We start from the raw sequence: 14,147 nt of genomic DNA, 5'->3' as shown, positions 1-14,147 counted from the left end.
TGAAAAGGTTGACATTTTTATTTGTAGTTAGCGACAGTCCAAGAACATAGGCTTATATAATAGTAAGGAACATATGGTAAGTTCAGCGAGGTGTCAGAATTACTCTGAATATACACAACCATGCAGAAAAGCTCACGTAATTGCAGTAAACTTTCGGCTAAAAGAATATAGAAATTAAACAGCAGCAGGTGCTGAGAAATCCACTGGAAAGGAACATCGGTTTTTGTAAGCTTTTGTCCTTGCTTGCCGTTACCTGATTTAGGTGGCCACCCGGTCCGTCTCGTCTCAAGTGGGGGCAAGAGGAGAGGGATAACATATACGCTACTTGCAAAACGGCAAGGAACGCCCATTCGTTTCAATGTACAAAGGGCGGACGGACGCAGCGTGTGGGAGAGAATAAGGTGAATCTTTCACCTCTCGGTGGAGGGGGACGAGTAATCGAAGAACTCAATCTTCGACTACTATTTTTACATTAAGGGCCGTGTCCAGCGCTGTTAAACGGGAGAAGAGCACGCTGGCGCTGAAAGTTAGGGACGTTACACATCGCTATACATTTCACTAATGGTAGTACTAGTATAATGTATCTCCTTTAGGAATACAACTCCCTACTTTCTCTGTTCGTTTCTGCACTGCCGTTATTACATTATGTTTACATAGGTAAGTAAAGAGTGTTTGGCGTTCTGTAAAAACATTTTTTACACGTCGCACGCCACGTGTTAACGTAGACGTAGTTTCGGTGGGAGTATAATATAACTTTGTTATTTTAGTTTAAGTGCGACTAGACATACGTATTGATTCGGAGCCGGGAAAAAATCGCAGATGTTTCACAGAAATACATGAATCACAATTCTTCTTGTACACTTCATTATTATTATTACTAATGTGTAATGATAATGTATATGAAGAAAAGTCTTAAGAAACAATTAGCTTTCTCCGGTAGCAGTTTCGAAATCCTTGTTACTGGTTCCGTCTGTATCGCAAATTATTTCCGTAACGCCCTCTGTCTTCTGGATCTCGATGGGTGGGTTTACCGTTTCGTGGCCTACCACGTCGCAGCGTCGTGAGTCTACCAAACTATCGACGAAATGAAAGACGGTTCCGTGCGACGAGCTCTTAAGAAGTTGACGTTCCTATTCAAGTAACCGACAGATCTTGCTATAGCTGCTGCGTAACCAATCGCTCTGCATTTCCATTGCTTGTGGCGAGAGCGAGAGAGCGAGAGAGAGAGAGAGAGGTCCTTCATAAAACGAAGGAATTGCGTATCAGGCGACATCCTCTACTTGATAGATTCTACAACAAGGTATTATAGAGGAACACCTCTCGCACCTACTTCGACGTTGAATAATTGCTATTTTGAAAAATACTACAGGTACATTGTCCAAAATAACTCTAATAATATTAAAATCTTAAAGTGTCCTGCCAAGGAAATGAACACGGAGTAATAACGGTAACTAAATTACGGTGGTGACAGTTCCATTAAGTATACCTATGCAAACATATGATAGAGAACAACGAGTTCATTTGCAGTCTCCTACGTATGACCAAACATTGTTGTAATAGTAGCGACAAAAGTCGAGTGATTACGAAATAAGTTAGTGGTTAAGTGTAAGTATAAAATTCAGTTACTGATTTGGATTATATCATTTGAATCTTAAACATAAAAATGCTCTGTTTTGACAATACAAAGCTTTTACAAAATAAGCTAGTACAAAATCCTAGCAGGTAACGGTGATAAATGCTTTTGCACAAAGGGCATTTTATAGTTGATGAAATAGTTAGATTTTACGATAAGTTGTGCATATGTACTTCCACAGAATCTTCATGTAAAAATCAGTCGCAGTTACAAACAACACGGTTTCAACAATAAGTATATCTCATATTGTTGGTCATTCTTGTTTGTCCAGCATAACACCGTTTAGATCGTTAGTTGATATGCCGCCTTTGTCAGTTACTCGGTAAAATTTTAAAGCTTTTTCTATGTATACTGCCTCGTTTTAGTAAAGTATTAATTCACTACTAAGTTGGCTAGAGCTTTTTTTTTTAGTAACTTAGAATTATCCTAATTGTAAATTGTATCTGTGAAGGTGAATGGTTCACAAGCTGAATGTAGGCAAGGTAAAGTCTAAGTTGAAAGACACGTGCTCCAATCTTTGCCGACCACAAATACGAAACATAAATTGCACATGTCATTCTACGTAAAAACTAAGAAACACAGCTGTTCCGTAAGGATCCTAAATACATTATGATACTGGACAAATCAAGTATGAAAGGTCTAAGCGTAAAAATAAAAAAAACTTAATTCGTTTTTACCATTGGTGTAAACAGCTGGGGAGTTCTGACGTTCTCGTATCCAGTGCAGAGAGGTATCTAGCCAGCAAAAACTTCCTGATGAAACACGTGCCTTGCCGATGTAGCGACGAGGCCCGATGCCATACTAGTTTTTCGGATAAAAAAGACAAAGCTGCTCCATTAGTGAATCGTATTGCCCCAATTGCAAGTGGCACAAAGTGGGGTGCTAACGATCATCGGTAGAACAATTGGTGTAGCCTTCTCTCAGGATTATAACATAAATCAAGTAACCACAGATGTGGAAGGAAGCGCAAGTATTTAAAAGCAAAACTTATTTCCACTACTATGGACTGAATAAACGAATCACAGAGCCACATATATATTAGCCTGTCTGAAACTATCTAGCCGGTCGAAAAATTTGGATATTTTTTGAATTGCGCGCCACTAGCTGACGAAGTTTGGTAAACATATACAATATATATATAATTAATAATATAATAATAACAAGACTATAGGCTGGTTGAGTTCTATTAGAAAACATTAAGTTTATAAGTAAATATATCGATTACTACTAAAAATCAACGCTAAGTTGAAAGTGCTGATGGAATTTATTGAAAATAGGTAACAGTGCTGAGTAATAAGGCCTTCAATAGAGCATTAATGCATTAGGGGGATATTTTTTTCAGAACGAAAGTTTGGAAGTTGAAGATGTTCAGTTCATAGTAACTTATGAGCAAAACTGAGCATGGACGGTCCGCAGTCTCTCAACTCAATATCGGGTTCCTCCAAGCGCGTGTGAAGAAACTGTAACGAAAATATTGAAGATAAAACAGAAAAAATACAGCGGATTCCTACGTGCACGGCAATGGAATCTCATGTGGCGTGCTTTAGGGATAATTTGTTTTTATTACTGGCGAAAAATTCACGCGAAACATAAAAATAGAGTGTGTCACCACAGACATGATACTGACTGATATCCTATGTAGTTTCAAAGCGACCTGGGCATTCCGCCCCACTGAATAGCATCAACCGCTCAAACACGTCCTACAGTTTGTTAGACTACGACTTTACGCCTATCGCTGCGATAGAAAAAATATAAGCTACGTTCCTGTTACTAGACTGGGTTGTTTCCTGGCCATTGTCCTGACTCATTCCTGGCTATATCGCAAAGCATAGAAATCTCGAAAATGGTAAATGTCAACTGAAGGCACAAGGGGAAGCAAAATGCACCATTAAAAAAACGCATCATTGACACTTTCAACTGTGCCAACGTTATTTCAAGAGCTACCGCAAGATAACAGACACGCTAATGATGACGTGCAGTTTCGCCCAAACCTCAATCTATGCCGTCTGTAATGAGAATGAACATAGAGAAAGAAGAGAGATGGTTCATGTCATCTCTAATATCTATATAAGTACCGAATGGTCCTATTACACGTTCTTACCGAATATTACGGGGCAGCGGGGGAGTCGGAGGTTTTTTCCTTGTATATAACTTTCTCAATCCAGCTTAATAGAATCCTTAAGGACTAAGGATGTCGCAATGCGCTAACTTCCGTGGCACGGATGAAGCAGGTTCATAGCGTTAAAGTACTTCTGCAGGAAGTACGACAACACGGAGTCCGTAGCCGTTCCTTAAGAACGAAAAAAGACGATGCAAATGATGAAATTCGTAAGAGTCTTGAAGCAATTAATGCTACGTCGAGATTGCCCTCTAGGTATGTCTTAACTTCTAGAGGTAAGGTGACCATACACTTTTGGACAGTGTCAATAATGAGGTCACATTTACTGTAATTCGTATCGAAAATAGCTCCAAACCCCAATTAAGTGAAGATCTACGATCGGACTGCTGTTTCAAGAACATAGGCAATATCTACAAATGTTTTATATTTGCCCTGTGCCGAAAGCTTGGTCACGAAAGATATCAGAACGCTAAAAAGCAGTCTCCATCCATAGTATGCTTAATTTCCAGTTAACTAAAAGGACCTCTGATACATCTAGTTTCAGGTTAATTTACACGCTGTCGGTTAGACGTACGATATTGCTGCCAAAGTAGTCGAGAAAGTTGATAAATCGGATACCTGCATGTTTTGACTATTCGAATAGGCGGCTGGACATGTCAAAACGGGCAGTTGGCCAGCCTGAATAGATCACAACATGAAACGTATAAGTTGGTCTAACATGTCGTCCAATAAAACAAGGCCACATCGTGCGACTAGTCAAAATTGACCTGTCTCGGTTCTAAAACGCCTAGGTCAGATTCGCCTTTCGGATTATGGGATACATAAGGACGCTGCTGGCCTAATCCAGGGTGCGACTTGGACGACTGGCTTTGTTTACGCTTGTCCTGTTGCATGTAGCAACCGAACATTACCAAGTCATCTCTTCGCTTAATCGCATAATTTCTTACCGACATCCCAACGCTTACTTTGAAAACATCACACAACAGATGTTGGCTAGCGCGTTACTTGAATGCTTTACCTAGATAATTGCTAGGCGTATAACGAAAAGTGTTGTTTAGGCACATCAGCCAGCCCGAATGGATAAATCAGTAAATCAGTCCACAATTCATAGGACAAAATTGGCCACAGTGAGAAACCATTATTACGGTCGCAATCTATGCCAACTTAGAAGGCACCCCGCTGCGAATATGGACGAGGCGAACGCTACTGAAGATGAAAATTCTAAATAACCGAATGGTATTGAAGAACATGGCCGAAGCATGTGTTCGTATTTTTGAAGACTATTCGAAATTCATTCTCAGATAATTGATCATCTTCTTATATGGATTTTCTCAAGAAAACCGTCGAAGACAACAAATCAAGTGGACGATGATAATCAGCTTCATTTGTAATGCCACTTTCCATGATGAGATGAACCTTCAATCAACACGCAAACACTGATCTTCGTAATTATATTATAAAGTGACTTCGTTAGATCAGCTAGAAAATTTTTCACGTGCCCTATTATATTGGTTATTTTTAATGGAGCGCCAAAAGTCATCATTGCTTTATTGTTTGCATACTGTTTCATTCAAAATCCGCTGGTATCATAGAATCGAGCGTGTTACAGAAGTAGTCAACTGGCCCATTAGTGTTTGTGACCTTGTAATCAATACAGACGTAAACCAGATATTTAGCCGTACGAGATGATCTGTAAGACCATTGTAATAAACGCCGTTAATTACGTGACAGTGGTGTGGCCTTTCGTATGTTATCTGCAACTAGTTGTAGAGTGATCGCGGAAGATGTCGGAAGTTGTGCGTACGGCACGTCGCCTGTACTTTCCGAGGCCGGGCAAATTATCCGACCCAGCTTTTGTAGTGCTCCTTCTATCTGATCCAACGCTTTTGGAGTTTGTTCAGCGTTGCAGGGTCGTTCCTTTTTTATTCGGCGGGAAATTACAATTTTTATTGCAGTGCACAGAATACACTGACATGCCGTAACTTGGATTGGTGAAGCGGTTCCATGTGTAACGGTAATCATGTGTACAGACTGCACGCTAAATTGAGAGTAAGATAATTGACAGAACAAAAAACATAATGTGTGTTTGTTTTATTGATGCATTATGTAGCTCGCTTCCAAAGCTTCTGCTGAAGCTGTGCTCAGATATAGTTGTGTCTGCTTGACGGACTCAAATCTAGTGCAGTTGTGTTCTACCAGGGAGCCTGATCCAGGTAGCCGGTGTCGCAAAAGCCTGAATGGCTCTACTAAACCTACGGTGACATGGCCTCTTGAAATGATCTTATGAAATGCACAGTAGACAGACCTAAGCCCGAACAACAGGCTTTTTTTTTTTTGAGTGCGCAAGTACGACCCTTCTTCATTTAGAGGAGAGGGGCAAAAGCGGATATCAGCGTGTTAGACTCCTAATTTTAATCGCCACCATCGTTGGTGTTGTCGTCCCAGCCTATTAGACATGCCACGGCAGTTGCCGTTGGCCTTGGCAGACGAAGGCATCAACGAATGAAAGGCAGACGACACCGTTATGAAGAGAGTTAGGGCCAATATATGCGTGTGAAAAACATGCGGACATCGGAGTATGTCCGTCAAATATAATGATGATCGGCTCTGTTAATATATTGCAAATTTATGTACAAGTAAATACATCTACAGTGTACCTTTTTTTTTAATATCGTTTTCTATTAACAAAAGCTGCCACCTTAGGCCATACGAGTAAGAATATAGCGTGCTCGGTTGTCCGTGATAGAACACATGTGTATAGACAACTGGCAAGCAACAGAATTACCTTTTCGCTTCGTTATCATACCGTTTCCACCGCAAAATGGTAGGCTCAAGTTAGAAATATCGGCAGTTCAGGCCGAAGCTAAGAACAGTTCGATCATTTTGGTTTTCAGTAATCATTACGAAAGCACTGTACCAAACGGCCCTTGTAGTCGTGATAATTATCTGCAAAAAGTAAATTTTTTGGGAGGATAGGTAGATGGACGTAAATGGAAACAAAGGACAGATTCGACAACTTGAAACCTTTAGCTAGCTTGACCTCCTTAAATGGCCATAACGTTACCATAAAGGCTAAACCATGGTTACTCGTTCGTCGCTTTAAATTTATCTCTCTGAACTCGCCATCAGAACTACAATTTAAACCGGGACTCGAATTGTTCTGCTCATTTACATATCCGGAGCCCCGGCAGTACACAGGGCTTCGCAATGGTGTTTGGGAATGGATCCCCAGTTCTCGCTGCATGCCTACAGAGGCTCTTGACTGCGGGTACTCAAGAGCTGTCTGCCTGTTCCACGAAACGATCGAAAACGTTCTGAGCTATTGGTCTTTTAAATGACTGTAAAACCATTTGTAAATTATTTCGCATTGCTTAGTAATGTCGTTTGTGTTGTTGACTAACGACATAGGTTATTGCGGATTAACATCCACATGCACGTCGCGTGATGCCGTGCGCGACTTCAATGAAAGAAGGCACCGAAAATATGCTCAACGGACTCGTGGTATTATGGTAAATGACCGCCCTTAAAAATTTCCATATTCAGCGACGCACAGGTTTACCCTCGAGAAGCAAAACCGTTAAAACTCTGCTGTATGGCCGTGTTTCAACTTCAAGAGAATATGAGACACACTTATGAAAGCGGAGATGATTTTTTATTATCTAATCTCATGTGGTCACATAAAATAGCCTACCGCGCTCGTCTACTGAAGCCTCAAAAATAAACCATTAACGGCCAGACAAGTCTTCAGGAGCTGCCAAAAGGTTCCTTTGTTTAGACTAATCTAAATAGGGCCACTGTATTCAAACAGGCGATGATGTGAGTACGATTAGACGCGCTTCTGTGTGTGATTTGCTATCTCGCTTTGAATGTTTTTATTGAAAGATCACACAAAAAATATACTTTGATTTGGTGACTATTATTATTGCCTTTTTTTTTAGTAACAAAAATCTGTTAGCATAAATTACTCCGCGGTTAAGGTTGTTACTATCAGCGAAGGTCAATAGACAAATAGAAACAGTTATAAGCCGCGACGCCGTTATTTAAAAAAAACGCGGTAAATTTTCCCCTTTAAGTACGTGGCTTACTTTTCGATGAACAAACATATCGCTATAGAACAGAGACGTGTGTCATTTAATTTTACTTTCTTATAATTCTCAAAGCATGTGCGTAATTACGCGCATGCTTTGAGACGCTTGTAAGAACATTAATTCAGAATAGTTTTTTTTCTTTTAAAAATGGACAATTCTAGCCAGATGCATAAAGCTACAACAGCACTTGGGCAATGATGACTTGATGATAAGTACTTCGGGGGCTCGAATAAAAATTTACAAACGTTCATACTGTTGAAGGGTTTTTCTGTTATTTCAATAGGCACTTTAATCTGTACCAGGATGTTTTTTTTCTTTTTTCGTCATCCAGAGTTGCGCTATCACTTAAGATGTTTAACAAATCTGAAGTTCCTTTGCAGGATATTAAAGAAAATTTTTACTCAACTGTAACACTTCTCCCGGCATACAAGAAGCGGCGAAGCCGAATGGTATACCTTTTCACGAAACCCTCGGGCTTGAAAACCTGTGGAAATTCTGACAAACGAATTAATCTCAACGTCCAATTGACTTCGATAAAAGTTGCTTACTAAGTGAAAAGGTGCCGTGTTAGCACATTTTGCGATGGTCTGTCTTCGTTTGTTTGAACGTTACTATACTGGTTCAGTAAATCAATGGCGTTCCCCATCTACAATAAAGCGTTATGACGGCTGAAGAAAAACAATCTGGCTATCTTGCGATGTTGCATTTCCTTGTGATTGACTAACTATAATATTGCTGTCAATAAGACGATAACTTTCTTCATTTTACAAGCATTTTCTCTAGACCTTTAACATAGATCATAGTTCCTTTGAAGCTCACTCCAATGCTGTTTTTCAGCTTAAATTAAGTGCCGAAGCCTTGCTCGAATTCACAATTGCAAGCTGCTACTTTATGTCATATATATCTATATCTATAAGGCGTATAGTTAGCGTTCGTGCGAAAGGCGTAATTGTTAAATATCGAACCTAGGACTCGATATTCTGTTCCTATTCCCAAAGATGGGCATTTCTTCATCTCTGGGAAAGGATTTTCGAAGCTGAAGTTAAAATTGCCCGTTCTGAACCCTAGACCTATATATACTTTCGGACTTGCATGTGCGGCTTTGTATGTACATATCTATTTTCGAAGCGGCTATTGAGAGGCTGGATTGTAAAACACCAGGTGTACGAAGATAACATAGATCACTGTGTAAAAATTAGGAGCCATGCAAATTGTTTAATATAGAAAGCCATAAGCTGTTATTCTACGACCGAATTGAATACACTTGTCCGTTTCTCCGTCTGCGTAATGACGGCGCCTATTCGTTGCAATGGCTATGATACGTTATCTGATTGTCATGCGTCCCGTAAGAATGTCATAAACGCCACCCAAACCATTACACACACGGAATATTATAAGTATACTTGGCTGTATAAATTCATTGTTGTACCTAAATGTACATATAATCTACCCGCTTATTAATATATTGTAGCCACTTTTTCGTAAAACAGGTGCAAGACGCATTTCCCTAACGTGGGGCACTGCAGGCATCTCAAGTGCATGACCCATAACCTCTCTCACGCCGTTTTAGATAAAGGAGCTCGCCATTGCATTATATAGAAATGTAGGCAACTGTTTTACCAGACGCTGTCATAGAACACTGTAGTCAATAGGTACCCTCAAACTGCGTGTGTTTTACATATGCCTAAAGCGCCATGTACAGCTTCTTTCCGATATTTGGCCTAGTCGTAAATAAACTTTAGAATCGCTAAAAAGATGATCATTACAACGATCGAAAGAGGCGGCGTAACTATGCATGACGTTAAGTTGGGGTCATTTCCGCGTCGACTTTCCAAACGTAACCTTTAACATTTGGAGGCCAGGGAGTTATCGGTTTAGTGTGTCGAGGTTTTTTTTTTTGTTGATATTCATAAGATTTGCCCCATCTGACTAAAGAAAGGTACTTTTTATATATAGAACTTTTTTCACCTTCTACTATGAAGCTTCATTGGTAACCACAACACGTCATCGTAACGTTATTCATCGATACTGTGTGGTGGCAAGACAAAATGTATGTTTCTACCAGTCGATATATGCCCGAAAAGGATGTGATTATTATCTTTGTCAGTCCACGGACATGGTTCCGAGTATATGTTGATCGCCTTGCCGGCTGTTTATGTAGCTTGCGAAATGGCTAAGTTATATTGCAAGACGGAACTGCGCCTAACTAGGTCACATTACCCCCCATTAATTTGCCGGAGCTGCCCTTTTCCCAAGATTCGCATCTTGCAAACATGGCCAAACATTCATTTCAATTTGCAAAACTCGTCCCGGTCCTATTTGAGGAAACAGCGTGATCTGGATGATTAGCACTGATCTCCAAGTTATTTTTGAGCACTATGCGTATACTGCATGCATATAACATATGGAATTAAAGTGAAATCTATGGCTTTTTTGCAATTAGGGTTGCTTCAATACGATGATTGCAGTAGCTTTATAAACGAGGTCAGATATACCCGTTTGCGCTAGTTTCTATTGCGTAACACGTTGGTGATTTATCAAGAAGCATCTGATTGCTCTGTGTGTTCTAGCGTCTGATCGTACTGATACTTTGCTCTGATAGATAATGATCTCTAAGGAAAACGCATCTAAGACTGTCGAGAAATATCGTGCATACGAGGCACTGCGTTTTGTTTTACTTTTTCTCTAGAGTAGACAACACATTTTTTCGCCGCTGCTTCAGCCCGGCCTACTTATAGCTATTTCGTGCCTAAAAGGCCCTATGACAGTATAATGCACAATTATAGAATACGACCCGGTCTTGCAACATATTATTGTGGCGCAATTACTAGTGTTATTTTGCTTATTCCCTAGTCAGACAACTATCCTTTGGTCCCGGTTGCTATTACGGCGATACTAACTTCGTTATGGGTCTGGCAGTAACGTAAAACGATGTTTTAAGCGGCCGTCTCTCTCTCGTCTAACTCAATTCAATTTCTTTTTTTTTTTTTATATCTATAACGTGATAAAAAATCGGGAAAAGATTTTTCTTATCATAACAATGAAGCCAGCACACTCTAGTCTGTATGTATAACTCTGGTTTGCGTAGCGCTTGCGAGACAGCAGTTATCAGCTTAAACGCCCTGATTTAACTAAAAATTTTGAGCTAGAAATTTATTTTGAAAATGCTGAAGTACTGAAATATTCATTTTTTATGCTTCACTAAAGTTTTGTTTAACATAAGCCCTAAGAAAATATCGATTGTATACTTTTGTCAGAGCTATCTATTGGTTCCAAAATCGACATAGATTTCTGCTGACAAACTAATAGCTAACTATGTCTATAACGCCCATCAACTAAGTAATCTTCATGGAGATACACAATTTTATATTAAGCACATTTTCGAGATATTGACTATTAAAGAAATATAAATCTCGATGACTATGTACTTCTAAAACGAACTTCAGAAACGATACTCTACTGCTAGTAAAAATATCAGGTGCCCAGAAGACACTAATTAGTCTAACCGGTAGCTTGTTGTTAACTAAAAATTCAGGTTGTTCTATTGGTGACTGGTGGAAAGTATATGACACTGAAAAGGTGTTTGTCAGCTTAATTTTACTGGTGCATCCTATTCGCCAAAGACAAAACGAATCAACGAAGCTGCTAACCAAGCAACAGATCAGTCGTCTTGCATTTTCAGTCGATTCCCACCCGTCTTCTGCCGTGGCTTTTTTTTTTATCATTTCGAAAAAATATAATCTATATCATTCAATTATTGCTCGCTCAACAGTGTAGAGGCGTGCAAAAGTGGGGCATCAGAGGCTTACTGCACTTTCTCTCTCCATTTTGCCCCTGCGCTTAAGATTTTTGCCCTTCTACAACGCGTTCAGTGTACGGCAATTGGATTGAACGATAAGACCATGGTAGGACTTCTTTGTTGTCCATATAGTTGGTATTCTGTGTTCTTCTTCTTTTTCCGGTTGTGACAAGGTACTTGGCTAGATATGAGCATGTATCGTAGGGACTGTGCCTCCCACCGCCTTTTTTCCGGTACGTTGGGCGCGGGGGCGGGGGGGGGGGCTCGTCTCACTGGCTGCAAAAACAAATACAAAAGGGTGGCAACTGCGATTGTCTTTCTGGCGATGGTGAACGCAGTCGTCTGCGGCAAAGTCACCACACTGGATCCGCGCCTTTTTGCCTTCTGAAGGCTGCTCTTCCGATGCAGCAAACCGTGCCCCATTCATTGCCCGTGGTTATGCCGTGCATTGCCAAACGGATACACTACAAGTCCACTGTCTATTTAGCAACGCAAACGATCCGGAAACTATCTTGGTCTGCTTGCTAGCACAAAGGGGCATGAAATCGTATTGTCGGAACCTGCCACTTTTAGAATGTCGGACGCCGCCGCTCCTGGCTAAATCCGTCCGCCCGCAAGCGAACGCCCTAACGCATACTTTAGGCTTACCTATAGTACTTAAATATATAACTGTAATGGAACCGGTTACGTCTTACGTTACATGGGCACACAACGTAGTCGGCCGCTGAAGGCCACACCGTGTCTGATGGCCAGCCGCACGCATTTGGTAGCTTGTTCCGCGGCAGCACCGAGCAGTCGGGTCTCGCCCTTGTCCTACAGACCATAGGACTGCAAGTCCATTCGGGCAGTTATCTTAAAGTTGCGATCGGAGTTTTGGTGACATGTGACTAATTATCTGAGAACCAGCTTCTGCGCAGGTGTCAGAGCCCTAGGGACTGCTCTAACGCTAACTACGGCGTGTATAATATACGAACCAATCAAGAAAAGATCCACAAAAATTTGCTAGACCACGTGACAATAGATGGGCGGAACGAACGACGTCAGTTATAGGGTTGTAGAATATATAATCGCTAGGTAAGTATCAAACGTTCAGTCAGGCCAACTAAGCATTAATGAGATGAATGGGTTTCACGGTAGGAAATATTGCATATACGCTATTTATGGCAAGGCAATGGCTTGTTTTAGAGTAGATCCTTATTTTTCAATCGTCAATAGAATTATTGATTTTATTGTTAATGATTGAGGCAGTTTTCTCTTTTATGTGTCTTATTCATGCGCCTGATAAACTGGGTGATTTAATGAGTGTGTTTCATCCTTTTGAAGTCCTATCTTAGACACAAAAAAGCATTACGTCTTCTTTCCAGCGATTACAGTAGGCTAGTCAGCAGTCTAGGCATAACTTGGAATGGAACAAGGTATAACTTCAGAGTCAACAGCGCTAAATCGGAATGATACTTTTTTTCTTCGGCCAAGTTGCTGCTGAACTAAACGACAGCTTCGTCGTTCTGATCGATGGCTCATTGGGCACTTATGTCAATGTTTTCATACATCTATATTACGTATTAAAGAATCCTGACAAAACCAGCTATTTCTTAGTTGCTCTTAAGCAGAAGGCAATACACCTATGGAGAACAAGCAAACTTACTTACTAATAATGTAAACTGATTATGCGACGTATTTGCCCATACGCCTTTTGTTCGAGAGGAAATCTTAACTAAGAGAGTTCACTAGTCCGAGTTCTGGTGCGTTCTGGGGTAAGTTTTCTGCTAAGAGTGGTGCTTTAAACTGCAGCTGATACACGTAAGGGCCAGCACGAAAAGGCCACGTTGCCACAAAATGCCCCTGTTTCCTTGGAACACGTATTTGGTCTGGCGAAGGTTTTATTCTTCACCGGAAAGCCTGTACTTATTCTAATCTACGACGGAATTTATTTTCAGTGGATATCGTACGGCAACATATCGCTATAATCACGAAGCCACAATAATTCAAGTATTTTGGACGTATTGCTTAATAATCTTGTTAGATAATCTATTGAACAAAAGGTTTAAATAGCCAAACCCGGCTGGACAACTGCATATGATCTTTTATGGTCCAGTATTTCTGCGCGATCTTTACGCTAATGAAAACCTTCTCCAAAAAGCTCTGCTGCTTAGACAAAGGTGTGGAGCAATATCTGTTGACGGTCTCTGCGGTCCCAGTGGATTTAAAGCTACTCTCAATCAGCTGCTTTTTCGCGATGATCTTCCCGAAATCTCAGCTTTGTAAATCCTATTTCAAATCTCGCGCAACGGTGTAGATTTTTCCAGCAATCTCTATCTGAATCACATTTACATAATCCACCCCAAATCTTATGGACTATCTACTGCTTATGCGGCAGATGACTGGGCGTTTAGCATTGCTCATGTAATGCTAACAAAAATATGCAGCAGCAGCCAAACAAATCCTATGCTAATTTTTGAAATAAAAACACATCGAAATAAAATTCACTACTCTTCTGCGAGGAAATAT

At 40.5% G+C, this 14,147-nt stretch overlaps 1 long non-coding RNA gene across 2 annotated transcripts in view; it reads right to left on the bottom strand.

Moving 5' to 3' along the window:
• LOC111261004 (uncharacterized) overlaps positions 1-14,147 on the bottom strand; it is a 25,872-nt gene continuing 11,725 nt past the window's right edge. The window contains exons 2-5 of one of the 2 annotated variants that reach the window (XR_002680709.2): positions 3,735-3,923; positions 3,017-3,093; positions 2,311-2,434; positions 1-1,237 (exon numbers count right to left, since the gene is read on the bottom strand). This is a non-coding gene — a long non-coding RNA (uncharacterized LOC111261004). Of the gene's footprint in view, positions 1,238-2,310; positions 2,435-2,878; positions 3,094-3,734; positions 3,924-14,147 lie in introns of those variants that run through there. The other variant, XR_002680707.2, reaches the window with a different exon arrangement.

Source organism: Varroa jacobsoni, unplaced genomic scaffold (genome assembly GCF_002532875.2).
Source record: "Varroa jacobsoni isolate VJ856 unplaced genomic scaffold, vjacob_1.0 scaffold_57, whole genome shotgun sequence".
Classification (NCBI taxonomy): Eukaryota; Metazoa; Arthropoda; class Arachnida; order Mesostigmata; family Varroidae; genus Varroa; species Varroa jacobsoni.
The sequence above is the reverse complement of the archived record's forward strand: the minus strand, read 5'-3'. Positions and strand labels throughout refer to the sequence as shown.